Source organism: Bacillus rossius, chromosome 3 (genome assembly GCF_032445375.1).
Source record: "Bacillus rossius redtenbacheri isolate Brsri chromosome 3, Brsri_v3, whole genome shotgun sequence".
NCBI classification, from domain to species: domain Eukaryota; kingdom Metazoa; phylum Arthropoda; class Insecta; order Phasmatodea; family Bacillidae; genus Bacillus; species Bacillus rossius.
Genome location: NC_086332.1, coordinates 72051915 through 72066365, shown reverse-complemented (window position 1 = coordinate 72066365; position 14451 = coordinate 72051915). Strand labels below are relative to the sequence as shown.

Below are 14451 nucleotides of genomic sequence, written 5' to 3'. Positions count from 1 at the left end.
TATCAATACTGTAACATTGTTTTACTAATAGAAAATTAAGCTTACCTCACCTAACCAACCATCCACACATATTTTGTAGTACAATTAATGTACCTAACCTAACTAACCATTCACACAGATCCACACTCTTTTTTTGTTATTTTTAATTCATCTAACAAACTTAATGGTGGGAATGGCTGGTTTGATTAGGTTAACTACAAATACTTGAAAGTAGTGTAGACAGTTTTATTAGGTTATGGTAGTTATATTAAATATACTGTGAACTCATTTTAACAGTTTTTAAGAATTATATATTGTAACACAGCTAACTCTAACCTAACCAACCACACTACAGTTTATACCTATTATATTTGTTGGTAACATAACTTAAGAAACAGTTCACAAAATCACACAGTATTTTTAATGTAGCTTACTTAAGCCAACCAATCATTCTCATGTCTAAATTTTTTGATTTACCTAACCTAACAAGCTATTAAAATGGCATATTTCTAGTTTAACTGCTTGAAGAATTACAACACACTCATGGAGAATTGTTGAAAAAGAAGTCGAAAAGTTAAAATTGTTTTTAGAAATTAAAGAAAAATGAATGCAGTTATGCGTTACATCGAGGAATATTAGCTCAATAATATCATCTTAAAAATTATTTTTATTAATCAGGCCCTCTTGTTAACAATTAGTAGCCTACCAAACTATATTACACTAATTTAGTTAATGTTTGAAAATATTTCAGGTTCTACACAATGGCCTTTGCTGCCTTTCTGCTAGCCATCGAACTGGAGGAGAAGGCAGAGAAGATTGTTAAGAAACCATCAAAATCCCTTCGAATTGCCAGATTGCACCCTCATAGCAGTTGGAAAACCTTAGAAAATGAAGAAACATGAAGAAACGAGCTATGCAATTTAATAAGTACTTTGTTATCAAGTTTGTTGCATTTATTAAAGAAATTGTGAAAATAAGTGTTCACTCATTTACATGTTACTTTTGAGTATAACTTGTATATTACACTAAACACATGTTAACTTTTTGTTTTCTGGTTTCAGCAGATGATCTCATTGTCCTGAGAGAGCTGGCAGTGACTTTTTTGAACCATTGTTTTTTTTGTGTGTGTTATTTCAAGTAAATCTCATACATGGGAAATTGCTTGTGTGCTGCTTCATGTTTACAAGTTTAATTTAAAATTTTGCAATTTCAGACTTTGTTTTGGTTTTAAACGAAAAATATTTACAAAGAGTGTATTATTTAATATCTAAATTTTTTTCCATGGATGGTTATAATTAAACAATTATTTATATTACCTATTAATAGCCTGTCGAATAAAAAAAAAACAATGCACATGTCTGTAAGGAATCTTGTATACAAAAAATGATTTCTTAACACAATATTTTCTCATAATTGGCAATTTTAGCACATGCCTCCAGCATGCCTTTTAACTTTTCTTTAAGTTCTTTGATGCCTTTTTAATCAAATTGCTGGTTACCATTTCAGAAGCACATATTCCCAATGCTTCTCATCAGCTGCCAGCTGTCTTTCTTGAATGTTGTTTATCAGCTGCCAGCTATCTTTCTTGAATGCTGCTCAACTGATATTTTTTTTATTATTTTTAAATTGTACTATTGATCATTACCAGTATGAATTGTATAGGTTACACTAGGTATCATAGAGGCAGAGTTATAATAAAGGAGGTGCTAATAACAAAGTACACATTCTATAAAGTATGCTGACTAAAAGTATTATCAAGGTTTTTCCAGTCAAAGATTTCACAGTGCTTGTATATAACCATTCTTTACTTTTTTTTTTGTGTAAACAAGATATAACATGGAAGAATTTCATTAGACTAGCTGACTATCAATGCAAGTTCCAGCAGGTACAACTGCTTGTTGTTGTCAGTGAGCCCATTTGTATACAGTATAGACTTTGTTTCATGTGGACGAATATAAAAAAAATATGTTGAACTAATTTTTATTATTGTAAGTTTAGAATCAATGTAGGTTTGTTTATTGAGACTGAGACAAGTACAAACAAATTAAATGACACACATTGCATTTAGATAGATAATTAAGGAACAAATATTGACTTAGTATGATTCATCTTGCGATAAAGTTTGGTACAGCTCCATTCCTTGCACCTCCCCAGTCAACACTCTGCATCTTATGAATTGTTATCATCACTCACTGTTCTTATATTTCTATTTATCATCAGAATAACCAATAATCATTAAATCTGTGCTTAGATGTGTGTGAATATTAAAATAAGCAATTTTTGAGCTAGTATTTAGAGATCAAATCAAATGTTTCTTAAAATATGTGATGAAGCCTTTGAACAGCCTATTTAACTATATTAAGTAAAATTTAACTTAAATAAGAGACTAATACAGTAAATTAATATGTAACTGATTGTGACTGATGGCCATTATAACAAATATGCATAAAAAAACTCTTAGGTTTCTTGGCTATCTTATGAAAACACAAGGATTGTAAGAGGTCTTGTTTTAATAATGAACCTACCAGGGGTATATGCAGGGGCAAGAGGAATATATGCCTCCCCCAAAATCCTAAAATAAAAATCTATATTCCCCCCCCCCCACCACCCAAAAAAAAATAAAGCCAACAGTAGGCTAAGTGCTTCTATACCACTTTCCTCCTCCCCATCCCCCTTCCTCCCTCATAACAAAATTCTGCATACACTTCTGAGTAGAACAACTTTAATTTTTTTTTTTAATATGAACTATTAACACTTCCATGTTCATGCAAGTCATTTTTTTGTGTTTCATTTTAAATGTAGCACACCTCCAATTTCTCTCTGTCAGTTTAAGGTATCTTAACTACTTAATTTTCACCACTCTTATTTTAAACCCACTACACCAATCTCAAACAACAAAATTGGAAGCATACCAGTATTGAAAAAAATATATATTTAATTTTCAAATAAATATTTGGAAAAGTATAGGATAAACAAAATGCATGACTACCACAATATAATGTCTACCAGAGGTTGAGGGACAAAACCACCTTCTAGAATCTACATCATTCCCAATGATGATGCTGTACCGAAGATTTGGATAATTCTTTGGTCAAGGCTGCTCAGAAATATAACTTGGATAATATTGCCAGCTGTTATCTTAGCAGCTATTGCTTAAGCTGCTCTTTTTATTGCAGCATATATCATGTTGATCCATTACTGAATTTAAAAAAATGGATTAAATAATTGGTATGCATGTACATCAGAAATTGTTCAAACTGAATATTATTTTACATATTAAACCATCAATTTATAAACTTGCTGAGAAAAAGGAATCTATTAATTTATCTTAATGGAAAAAAAGGGGGGGGGGAGAGAATTACAATTATTGAATATTTCAAGACAGTTTTTAAAATAATTGCAGCATATTAATAATTTACATACATGTTGGATCATTAACCAACTTGAATGCCATCTTGAAAACAAAGTTGTTTAAGTACTCAGTACTTACTCTAATTACTCAGTACTTAGTTTAACTTGTTTAAGTCATTGGTGAGATTAAATTAAACAGCAATTAAAAAAACATAGCAATGAACTTTCATATCCTCAGATTATTAAAAAAAAAACTGTTCTTACACTGAAAATTTTCAAGAACTGTTCCATAATAACTGTTTAAAATGTCAATCTTTTTAAATTGAAACATTATGGGCCTAATTTTATCCTTAGAATATGCAACCCAACACACTGAAGAGTTTAAAACAGACTTCAAAAAATGAAAATACAAAAAGTAGCCCATATCTTCTCCATTGTAATTGAAGGCTGCTGCTTACATAAAAATTGTAACGCTATATTCACTAAAGAAAAAAAATAAGAAAACTAATATTTGCCAATGGTCAATGGTTTTTAATGTCCCTAAAGGTTTGTTAAGCCTCTTTGCCAGTTAAATCCACAGATACATGCAAGCTTCACTTTCATCATTTGAAGAAAAATTGGCTACAAACTCTCTGTGGCTCTTAATAAACCACACCATGATTTCTGTTGGGCAGCAGTAACTTTATCAGTGCCACTCTAAGGCTTATTTTAACTGAGAACACAAATATTCAACACAGTGTCCTGTTTAATAGCGGCATGTGCACTCTAATCAAGAAAACCACAAATTTAAATAATTTACTGTAATTAAACTTTACCAAGTGTACGAAGGGAGTAAAAAATGTTTGAGTGACCTATGATATAAATATTAGCAAAATTATTTTTATTTACGAATGGTACTGTTACTATCATCTTGGAAACATTGCTTCAAAACACTTGTATATAAAATCCACGAAAGCACATGAGTATTAAAACATATTTATAAAATTTTAACTGATTATATTACATAAACTAGAAAGCTCACCGCTGGAAATATGTTAAAAAGTGTTGTTTTTATTAGGTATGCTAATAACCACTTAAATATATCATTAACCACATATATGTATAACTTTGAAGTATAAGGTTATGTTTTTACACAAGCACACCAAACTTGACTAAATATTTTTTAAATTCCATTCTTCATATCATATCAATAATAGGTAAAATAAAAACAGACACGGGTTCGTGGTAATTAGTTGTTCCTTTAATTTTGTAACCTGTAGAGTGGCCTCATTTTCATTCTATTGATGTTTAAACATGCTTCTCGTTCGATGTTTATGTTTACATGGCAAGACGCAGTTAGCCACAATAACGACGCGAAATCTTTAACTGAATTTTTAATTCAAACTTCTACGAAAAAGGCAGCAAAAAAGCTTTAAAGACTTTATTTAAGAAATTAGTGCCTTAAAAAAGATTATTTTGTTCCCAGTAACACTAAGTATTCATGATTCACTTACAAAATAGTCTGTTCGACGAACATATTAATTGTTCAATTGTTGCTTGTTCTCTGACGTCATGGATTCGTATCGCAGGTTAGCGTTACCGTGGAAAATAACGAAACGCATATCGCAAGGTGGGTCGTAATCACCAAATGCGATACGTGTTTCGTTACCGCGTGAAGAATAACGCTAGTCGTCGATGGTGTTCGTAATCATCCCGCAGCCTTCCCACTCATTTCACGTAAAGCTCCAGTGAAATAGTAATAAAGCTCATGTAAAGTATTCGAGCACACACTTTGCGTTATAAGTTGCGATAAATAACGAAGGTTTGCGAAGAATATCGCAGGAACCAGCAACGTGATTACGAACACATCCTGTTTCGTTAAACTTCGAATATTGATGACGTTGTGGCGGTATATATCGCAAACTTTGATTACGAGCACACTTTTCAAGTGATATTTATCGCACCGGAGCTACGTTATATATCACGAGCATTTGATCTGGTGATACGAAGCGAATGTGAGGTAAGTGATATAATTACTCTTAAAAATAATGTCCTCCCGTCCTAAAAATGTCATTATAATCGCACATTATTGTTTTAAATATAGTCGAGTACGATGTAAAGCGATGAAGTTAAACGTAAACAATTGTTTTAGGTTAGTGTGTGCATATTTAACACGCGAACATTATTCTTAACATGCTATTTCTGTTTATTAATTGTACCATGGGATCATTGTTTTCAATGCATAGTTTGTGTGGAATAATTATGAAGTGGTTTAAATACGATCAAAGTAGGTAATAAGAATATTAATAAATGCTGTGTCATAGCTTATCAAATTAATCCTAACCTAAAGAGCGATATTATTTACACGCACATTATGAACTCAACATAGCTATAAATAGTTCAAATAGGCTACTTATGTATATTTTGTGTTCGGGTATTTGCTCAACATGCTATTTTTTTTTAATCTGTGCGCTTGTAGACTTCAGACAGTAAATTGTATACTTCTCTATTTAGTTTCAGAAAGCTATTTCCGGCCTCCTTGTGTGTTCAATTGTGCAAGACATTTTTCATTTCTGCTCATTCATTTACATATTGGCTCTATTACCTAAATGTGTTAACATTGGTAATTGTTAACAAGTGGGGCTGATCACAAAACAAATAACTTGATGAATAATTTATTTATGAATTCCCCTCCTTAAACAGGATGATTCTATTAAATAACATTTCGAGCTTTTATGTAGGGGAGGCAAGGCTTTATTATAAAAATAAGTTTATGAAAACGGTAATTTTGAGTTCCTATTATTAACCTTGATACTTATTTCTGTTGAGATATTTCAAGTTGTTTACTGTTTAAATTGTTGGTTATGTGTGGTTAGCTACACTTCAAATACTGCAAACCTATTCATGTCTACAGTTGGTTAGGTTAGCTACATTTTAAATATTGTATAATGATGTAAATCTGGTGAAAAGCTACATGTCCATATGTTTTTTTAAAATTATTTTTTAGTTTTCAGACATTAATTCCAATAATTAACATAGGCTATCAATACTGTAACATTGTTTTACTAATAGAAAATTAAGCTTACCTCACCTAACCAACCATCCAAACATATTTTGTAGTACAATTAATGTAACTAACCTAACTTAACTAACCATTCACACAGATCCACACTATTTTTTTGTTATTTTTAATTCATCTAACAAACTTAATGGTGGGAATGGCTGGTTTGATTAGGTTAATTACAAATACTTGAAAGTAGTGTAGACAGTTTATTAGGTTATGGTAGTTATATTAAATATACTGTGAACTCATTTTAACAGTTTTTAAGAATTATATATTGTAACACAGCTAACTCTAACCTAACCAACCACACTACAGTTTATACCTATTATTTTTGTTGGTAACATAACTTAAGAAACAGTTCACAAAATCACACAGTAAGTATTTTTAATGTAGCTTACTTAAGCCAACCAATCATTCTCATGTCTAAATTTTTTGATTTACCTAACCTAACAAGCTATTAAAATGGCATATTTCTAGTTTAACTGCTTGAAGAATTACAACACACTCATGGAGAATTGTTGGAAAAGAAGTCGAAAAGTTAAAATTGTTTTTAGAAATTAAAGAAAAATGAATGCAGTTATGCGTTACATCGAGGAATATTAGCTCAATAATATCATCTTAAAAATTATTTTTATTAATCAGGCCCTCTTGTTAACAATTAGTAGCCTACCAAACTATATTACACTAATTTAGTTAATGTTTGAAAATATTTCAGGTTCTACACAATGGCCTTTGCTGCCTTTCTGCTAGCTATCGAACTGGAGGAGAAGGCAGAGAAGATTGTTAAGAAACCATCAAAATCCCTTCGAATTTCCAGATTGCACCCTCATAGCAGTTGGAAAACCTTAGAAAATGAAGAAACATGAAGAAACGAGCTATGCAATTTAATAAATACTTTGTTATCAAGTTTGTTGCATTTATTAAAGAAATTGTGAAAATAAGTGTTCACTCATTTCCATGTTTGTATACAAAAAATTATTTCTTAACACAATATTTTCTCATAATTGGCAATTTTAGCACATGCCTCTAGCATGCCTTTTAACTTTTCTTTAAAAGTTCTTTGATGCATTTTTAATCAAATTGCTGGTTACCATTTCAGAAGCACATATTCCCAATGCTTCTCATCAGCTGCCAGCTGTCTTTCTTGAATGTTGTTTATCAGCTGCCAGCTATCTTTCTTGAATGCTGCTCAACTGATCTTTTTTTTTATTATTTTTAAATTGTTATATTGATCATTACCAGTATGAATTGTATAGGTTACACTAGGTATCATAGAGGCAGAGTTATAATAAAGGAGGTGCTAATAACAAAGTACAGATTCTATAAAGTATGCTGACTAAAAGAATTATCAAGGTTTTTCCAGTCAAAGATTTCACAATGCTTGTATATAACCATTCTTTACTTTTTTTGTGTAAACAAGATATAACATGGAAGAATTTCATTAGACTAGCTGACTATCAATGCAAGTTCCAGCAGGTACAACTGCTTGTTGTTGCCAGTGAGCCCATTTGTATACAGTATAGACATTGTTTCATGTGGACGAATATAAAAAAAAAATATGTTGAACTAATTTTTATTATTGTAAGTTTAGAATCAATGTAGGTATGTTTATTGAGACTGAGACAAGTACAAACAAATTAAATGACACACATTGCATTTAGCTAGATAATTCAGGAACAAATATTGACTTACTTAGTATGATTCATCTTGCGATAAAGTTTGGTACATCTCCATTCCTTGCACCTCCCCAGTCAACACTCTGCATCTTATGAATTTTTATCATCACTCGCTGTTCTTATCTTTCTATTTATCATCAGAATAACCAATAACCATTAAATCTGTGCTTAGATGTGTGTGAACATTAAAATAAGCAATTTTTGAGCAAGTATTTAGAGATCAAATCTCATGTTTCTTAAAATATGTGATGAAGCATTTAAACAGCTTATTTAACTATATTAAGTAAAATTTAACTTAAATAAAAGACTAATACAGTAAATTAATATGTAACTGATTGTGACTGATGGCCATTATAACAAATATGCATAAAAAACTCTTAGGTTACTTGGCTATCTTATGAAAACACAAGGATTGTAAGAGGTCTTGTTTTAATAATGAACCTACCAGGGGTATATGCAGGGGCAAGAGGAATATATGCCTCCCCCAAAATTCTTAAAAGAAAAATCTATATTCCCCCCCCCCCCCCCACCCCCAAAAAAAATAAAGCCAACAGGCTAAGTGCTTCTATACCACTTTCCTCCTCCCCATCCCCCTTCCTCCCTCATAACAAAATTCTGCATACACTTCTGAGTAGAACAACTTTAATTTTTATTTTTTTTAATATGAACTATTAACACTTCCATGTTTATGCAAGTCATTTTTTTGTGTTTCATTTTAAATGTAGCACACCTCCAATTTCTCTCTGTCAACTTTCAGGTATCTTAACTACTTAATTTTCACCACTCTTATTTTAAACCCACTACACCAATCTCAAACAACAAAATTGGAAGCATACCAGTATTGAAAAAAATATATATTTAATTTTCAAATAAATATTTGGAAAAGTATAGGATAAACAAAATGCATGACTAACACAATATAATGTCTACCAGAGGTTGAGGGACAAAACCACCTTCTAGAATCTACATCATTCCCAATGATGCTGTACCGAAGATTTGGATAATTCACTGGTCAAGGCTGCTCAGAAATATAACTTGGATAATATTGCCAGCTGTTATCTTAGCAGCTATTGCTTAAGCTGCTCTTTTTATTGCAGTATATATCATGTTGATCCATTACTGAATTTAAAAAAAAATGGATTAAATAATTGGAATGCATGTACATGAGAAATTGTTCAAACTGAATATTATTTTACATATTAAACCATCAATTTCTAAACTTGCTGAGAAAAAGGAATCTATTAATTTATCTTAATGGAAAAAAAAGGGGGAGGGGAGAATTAAAATTATTGAATATTTCAAGACAGTTTTTAAAATAATTGCAGCATATTAATAATTTACATACATGTTGGATCATTAACCAACTTGAATGCCATCTTGAAAACAAAGTTGTTAACTCAGTACTTACTCTAATTACTCAGTTTCACTTGTTTAAGTCATTCGTGAGATTAAATTAAACAGCAATTAAAAAAAACATAGCGATGAACTTTCATATCCTCAGATTATAAAAAAAACTGTTCTTACACTGAACATTTTCAAGAACTGTTCCATAATAACTGTTTAAAATGTCAATCTTTTTAAATTGAAACATTATGGGCCTAATTTTATCCTTAGAATATGCAACCCAATACACTGAAGAGTTTAAAACAGACTTCAAAAAATGAAAATACAAAAAGTAGCCCATATCTTCTCCATTGTAATTGAAGGCTGCTGCTTACATAAAAATTGTAATGCTATATTCACTAAAGAAAAAAAAAAGAAAACTAATATTTTGCCAATGGTCAATGGTTTTTAATGTCCCTAAACGTTTGTTAAGCCTCTTTGTCAGTTAAATCCACAGATACATGCAAGCTTCACATTCATTATTTGAAGAAAAATTGGCTGCAAACTCTCTGTGGCTCTTAATAAACCACACCATGATTTCTGTTGGGCAGCAGTAACATTACCAGTGCCACTCTAAGGCTTATTTTAACTGAGAACACAAATATTCAACACAGTGCCGTCTTTAATAGCGGCATGTGCACTCTAATCAAGAAAACCACAATTTTAAATAATTTTCTGTAATTAAACTTTACCAAGTGTACGAAGGGAGTAAAAAATGTTTGAGTGACCTATAATATAAATATTAGCAAAATTATTTTTATTTACGAATGGTACTAATATCTTGGAAACATTGTTTCAAAACACTTGTATATAAAATATACGAAAGCACATGAGTATTAAAATATATTTATAAAATTTTAACTGATTAGATTACATAAACTAGAAAGCTCACCGCTGGAAATATGTTAAAAAGTGTAGTTTTTATTAGGTATGCTAATAACCACTTAAATATATCATTAACCACATATATGTATAACTTTGAAGTATAAGGTTATGTTTTTACACAAGCACACAAAACTTGACTAAATATTTTTTTTAATTCCACTCTTCATATCATATCAATAATAGGTAAAATAAAAACAGACACGGGTTCGTGGTAATTAGTTGTTCCTTTAATTTTGTAACCTGTAGAGTGGCCTCATTTTCATTCTATTGAAGTTTAAACATGCTTCTCGTTCGATGTTTATGTTTACATGGCAAGACGCAGTTAGCCACAATGACGACGCGAAATCTTTAACTGCATTTTTAATTTAAACTTCTACGAAAAAGGCAGCAAAAAAGCTTTAAAGACTTTATTTAAGAAATTAGTGCATTAAAAAAGATTATTTTGTTCCAAGTAACACTAAGTATTCATGATTCACTTACAAAATAGTCTGTTCGACGAACATATTAATTGTTCAATTGTTGCTTGTCCTCTGACGTCATGGATTCGTATCGCAGGTCAGCGTTACCGTGGAAAATAACGAAACGCATATCGCAAGGTGGGTCGTAATCACCAAATGCGATACGTGTTTCGTTACCGCGTGAAGAATAACGCTAGTCGTCGATGGTGTTCGTAATCAGCCCGCAGGCCATGTGCAGGACGGAGTGTGCAGAGATAAAATGGAATAAACAGGAAGGTTCATGGAACCACAACCTTCTACTTCCCAGAAAGACATGAAAGCCCAACCCTCCTCCATCTCTCTCCTAGCGCTAATCCGGCTCCCCAATCCCACTGCGAATTTTTATTTTTAAATGGAATAGAAATTTTCATGTAAAATTACAGGTATTTGAAAACTACTGTATCACTACAAAATAGTGTTTGCAGCACAACTGTTTTCGGATTTTTTTCCGGGCATTTATGCTTTGTGTTGTCCCAGTAGCTCTAATAGTTAAATTTCTTTGTAAACCGTTCCCTGAATAGTTCACCCGAGACATTGATTGCGCACATTAATAAGCATTATAAAAGAAGATAGAGTCCAATTATTGAATATTCGATTGAATTTTCCATTGTTTGAAGAAAAAAATTTGCTTGAATGAAATATCAATTATAATATAAAATTATGCGCCAATTTTCGTAATGAATACCCACTTTTATCTCAAAATCTGTAGGGGAGACCGGGGTCGAAAGTAACATTTTTCACATTTTCATTGTTTTATACCATACATTACCATATACAAGATATGTATGTACTAAATATGAAAGTTTGGACATAATATTACCTGAAAAAAAATATAACAGGGTTTACTCCTTACATGAAACAATTCTGCAACACTAAATAAGTTGAAAAACGTATTGTTACTATTGACCCCATAATAGGGTCAATTGTAACAGGGGTGGGGTCAATTGTAACACTGGCACATTTAACATTACAATCACTATATCAGTATGAAATTAGGCAATATGTACAGATTTCTCAAACAATATCTTTAAAAAACTCAAATATTAAAATTCTTGGGAAAATAAAATATTAAAGAAACATATTAATGTCAATTAGAACAGTCATTACACAAGTAAAATGGGGAATTGTCATCAGTGCATGCGACGTGTGCCCACAGGTGGCAGCTTGTACATTGAATCCATTCTTCTTGTGGACGACTGTTGCTGAAATTTTCCATACACACCAAGCAGAGACAATCATCTTCATCATTTTTATTAAGGGTCAGAATATGTCTACGACTTTTATCTTCACATGTAGTTTTCCTTGATTTTATCTCTTTGTCTACGCCTCTTCTACCCAATACAGGCACATTGCTCTTTCTTTTCGCTTTCTCCTCTCATATGTTTTTTTCTGGCGTATCAGTAAGAATAGAACTTCTACCTCTTTTCATACCACGAGATGATGCACTCTTTGATCTCTGTTCTGCCTTTGGATAGGGGCGGACACTCTCTGGTGAAAATTTGGTCGCTCCCAATCCTGATGTTCCTGGCTGGGGTGTGAGGGATTCCCGCTCAGGAGATGTTGCCTGTGGGTGGTCCACAAAAGATTGTGGGGTTCCAATTTATTTTTCCAAAAAATTGTGGATACACAAATCTTCAAGTAAATTTTGATCTGTAACAGATGCTGGGGAAAAGTCAGAATCTTGAAAAGCACTTCTGTTGAAAGGCCAAAATGCCAGAAACCTGAAAGCCACTTATACTATTTTTAGGAGATGCAGCACGAGGGAGTGCAAAGGAAACTACTTCAGGAATGTCATAAATTGTAATTCTTTTCCTAGGATGAGAATTGAGAAAAGAGTCCATATCTCGGGATAAATATTTCTTCAGTGGACCATAAACACTACGGTCTAATGGTTGTAGCTTGTGGGAACAGTGGGGTGGGAATGAGAGTAAAACGATCCCGTTATCTCTGCAGATGTCTCTCAATTGGAAGAGACAAATGTGACTCATGATTGTCTAATAACACTAGCACTTTTCTTTCAATTGTAGGGCGAACATGGTTTGCAAAATGTTTCATGAATAAAAGAAAATCACTTCCTTGCATCCATCTAGACTTATTGGCGGTTCCTATGCAACCAGTAGGGACCTCTGACAAAATATTCATGATAATTTACGCGAGGAAATAAAAACATTGGCGGGACTTAATTTCCCGTACCATTTACACAAAAACACATTGTAACGAGGCTACCCCGTTCTGCAGAAGTTATTGCACCAATTTGTTTCTTTCCCTTAGCAGCCACAATTTTATTCGGAGCTTGTACTGTGGTGATTCCAGTTTCGTCAATATTATACACATGCTGAAATTCAAATTTGTATTTCTGAAGAACACTTTCATACTTATCCATAAATGACTTCACATTGGCTTTATTAAAATTCATAGCCCTTGCCAAGCTGGTTGCCTCTGGTTTGCGAATAGTCAAATCTTTGTTACGCTTGAGGTAACTAGTGAACCAATCCACCACAGCTAACCCTGTTTCTGTCCAACTAGATGGAACTTTCAAGTCATGCTTAACGGCACATTCATATGCTAGCTTCCTAACTTCTCTAGGAGTAAGTCCAAAATGCAGATCAACACAACTTCTTATATATTTGTTGAGTGTTTGTTCTTGTTTGCCTGTGAATACCTTATTGTGTGATTTGTATCCAGTTATCGGCCTAGACAATTTTTTCTCCGAAGCAGCTCGTACTTTTTTTACAAATCTGTACAGGCTTACATGACAAATGTCAAATTGCTTTGCTACTGACCTAACTGATTTTACTTTTTCTATTACTTCATGAGAGGCTGCATCCATAACCCCTGGCATTCTGCAACACAGTAAAAATAAATCATAAGCATAACATTTTCTTCATAATTTGTCAAGGCTAAATTGTATGCTAGAAAAAAACAAAGATATAGCCTAATATCGGTACGTAACATTAAAAAAACTATCAAAAGAGATACGATACATTTTTTGGTTAAAAAAAAAATATGTGAAATGTTCACTGTTTAATTGTACAACTACGCAGAGGATTGTAAATAACTTAAAAATACACCAATTACTTCTTATGTATTCTCCTGTAGTCTATTTAAGTACTACATATTGATTTATTCCAGTATGAAAAGACTCTAACGCCGTGACATTTTTTTACCCCACTGGAATAATCTTAAGCACTTTGTGTTACAATCGTCCCCAAATCATTTAAGAACAAAATAAAATTTACAATTTGCATCCATTATGTTTAACTCCTTTTCTATTATAGCCACAATAAACTACATTCAATTCTCTTCAAAATTAAATATAAATGAAAACTTTTTACTCTAACCGCATAATTATATAAAAGAAATAAAGGAATGAATAAAATTTATTTACCTGATCAATAATCTTCCGCGCTGAATAGCAAACACACGACTAGCTCTAGATCTTCGAGTACGTGTGACGCGTTAGAGTTCTTGAAGAGGCACTCACTGCCATTTAGCGGTATTTTTCTGAACTAACTCTGCAACAAATTCTATGGATGTTACAATCGACCCTCGTTACATTCGACCCCGGTCTCCCCTACTTATTTCATAAGTGAAAAATTAACCGTAGCCATGTGTTGAACAAAGTTACAATATATTT

The 14451-nt window shown here is 32.2% G+C and overlaps 1 long non-coding RNA gene across 1 annotated transcript; it reads left to right on the top strand.

Moving 5' to 3' along the window:
- Positions 1-5339: 5339 nt before the first annotated feature.
- On the top strand, positions 5340-7314 carry LOC134531461 (uncharacterized). The gene is made up of 2 exons (XR_010075001.1): positions 5340-5596; positions 7089-7314. It is a non-coding gene; the product is annotated as an uncharacterized LOC134531461 (long non-coding RNA).
- Positions 7315-14451: the final 7137 nt, after the last annotated feature.